At 43.0% G+C, this 2302-nt stretch overlaps 1 long non-coding RNA gene across 1 annotated transcript in view; it reads left to right on the forward strand.

Moving 5' to 3' along the window:
- Window positions 1-879: 879 nt before the first annotated feature.
- The window catches only part of LOC109287820, a 13602-nt gene continuing 12179 nt past the window's right edge, over window positions 880-2302 (forward strand). The window contains exon 1 of the long non-coding RNA XR_002094964.1: window positions 880-891. This is a non-coding gene — a long non-coding RNA (uncharacterized LOC109287820). The remainder of the gene's footprint in view (window positions 892-2302) is intronic.

The raw sequence follows: 2302 nt of genomic DNA on the forward strand, positions 1-2302 counted from the left end.
CTTCAACTAATATACTTAGGGTCTGACCCTGTAACTAGTTGCCTAGCCATTGGACCATATGATGATCAAGGCCACAGTTCCCCAGCTTAACCATGAGGACATCATGGGGAACTAGGTCAAAGGCCTTCTTGAAGTCCAGAAAAATGATGTCCACATCATCTCCCTTGTCCAGGGCACGTTATCTGGTCATAGAAAGTAACCAGTTAGAGATAATCCTCAATGGCAGAGGTATTTAAATTAACATGCAACAATATGCTTAGAAGCTATATCCCTAACTCCCAAACTTAGAAACCCTAAATAAAAAAGTGACCTCCTTGTCTACCAATCATGATAGCAGGTATGGAGAACCTAAGTAGCCATCTCCTCTAATGGGTAGATTTGGCTTGGAATGTCATTCTTCAATATTGTTAGCAAGTGTTTTATATATCTAAACATGTTTTTAATAGAGCAATAAGGATCCATAAACTCAGTATTTCTGTACCTAACCATCATGAGGAACTTGACCCATTAAGTGTGCTCTGAATGTTCATAACATATTTTATAGGTTTGAGCTTTGAACAAAATGATTTGCAGTTACTTTATTTTAAAACATACCCTCTGAAAGATGGTGGTGCCAATCTTGTAAACTGCACTCTACTGGTTAGTACACTATTCCAGGTAGCCAAAGACTGCAGGAATTCAGCCCCACTTAGGAGAGTGGACCACCAGCTAATAAGCTAGTCTTCAGATCCAGACTCTCTGTTCCTAAGCTAAAATAATCTGGGTGAATCTACATGCGTGCTGGACTGTGCAGTAGTTACTTAAGCAAGTGCTAAATGACTGCACAGTAACCACAGTTACTACATAGTCCTGGCACCACATGGGTCATTTCTGATGCTACTGCACAGTAGTGTCTCATGTAGATGTTCCCACTGTGTATTTGAAAAAGTGCACGAGAGAGCTTGACTTCATAGTCTAGTGCACTTATTCTCAACCAGGGTGCTGTGGCACCCTGTGGTGCCTTGAGGTCCTTTCAAGTGGTGCCACCCAATACTCTTATGTTTGCAAACACGATTCACAATACAAACTCATAGATTACAAATAAGAATCAATAGAATTAAAACATTCTGACCTGTTGTGGTCTTTCAATGTTCTTTCCAATGGAATTGCTCTATTATTCTTCTGTAGTAAAAAAAGAAAAAAAAGGAAAAACTAAGAAAACTAAGAGCTAGCATTTTTCAAGAGGTGCCTTGAGTCTAAAGAATTCTGAGAACCACTGGTCTAGTGGTTAGGGCTTTCACCTGGAAGTGGGAAGTGCTTGGTTCTAGTCTTACCTGTTTCAGTACTTTCCTTACTTGGGTGGCTAGAGCCTTCTGCTGAAGATGTGGATTTGCTCTCCCTCAAATTGAATAAGAGCTCAGACTCAGATGTTATACTTCCAGGAATGTTGCTCTAGCAACTAGGCTATTATAAAACTAGCACCACCTTTCCTCCTCCTTGTAAGGACCTCACCATAGGAGCTCTGACCTAATAGTTAGGCCACTCAGGGAGGGAAGGAGCCTAGGGTGGAGTCCAAGGCACCCATACTGAAGGAGAATTCAAGGTGCAAAGTCCAAGGCACAGCCAAAATCAGTGTTCTAGAGTCAGAGATCAAATGACCAGCTCTAGAGGGAATTTCCAAACAGCCAGAGTCCAGAAGCAGAGCCAGGCAGGGTCAGATGTCAGAAAACCAAGAGCACAGGATCCAGGGAGCATTGCCACTTTCAGAAAGAACTGTTGGCTGTTCTGTGGACTGCTGCTGCGGCAGGTGTACTCATGGGCAGATCTAGAATTTTGAAAAGGGGAGTGCAGATGTTGTGGCACATCACCGCATTTTCTTTCCAGTTAAAGAGAAAAAAGATACTTTATTAATATACTAGGGAGCTAGCACTATATTATTCAGTTTAATATCAAAGCTAAAACAAATATAACTATTGGAATGTGGATGGGTTTGCTAGATTGTATAAAAAACACAACAGGCTAGGCAACAATGATCAGATAAGCGGGGAGCCGGAGGAAAAGTAAGGGCAACATTGGACCCCTGCTGAACCAGATGGGACAACTGATGCCCAGGAAAAAACCAACCTTTTAAATGGGTACTTTGCATCGGTCTTTCATCAGTCCCATGGGACGCCCATGCCTGCTACGGGACAGGGAGGTCCGGGTGAGGGAGATCCCCTGCCCTCCATCAATGCTGACCTCGTAAAGGAACACTTTGAGAGGCTGGATACCATCAAGTCAGCTGGCCCTGACAATCTACACCCCAGGGTACTCAAGGAGCTGG

Source organism: Gavialis gangeticus, unplaced genomic scaffold, assembly GCF_001723915.1.
Source record: "Gavialis gangeticus isolate Ggan-Ray unplaced genomic scaffold, GavGan_comp1, whole genome shotgun sequence".
Lineage (NCBI taxonomy): Eukaryota > Metazoa > Chordata > Crocodylia > Gavialidae > Gavialis > Gavialis gangeticus.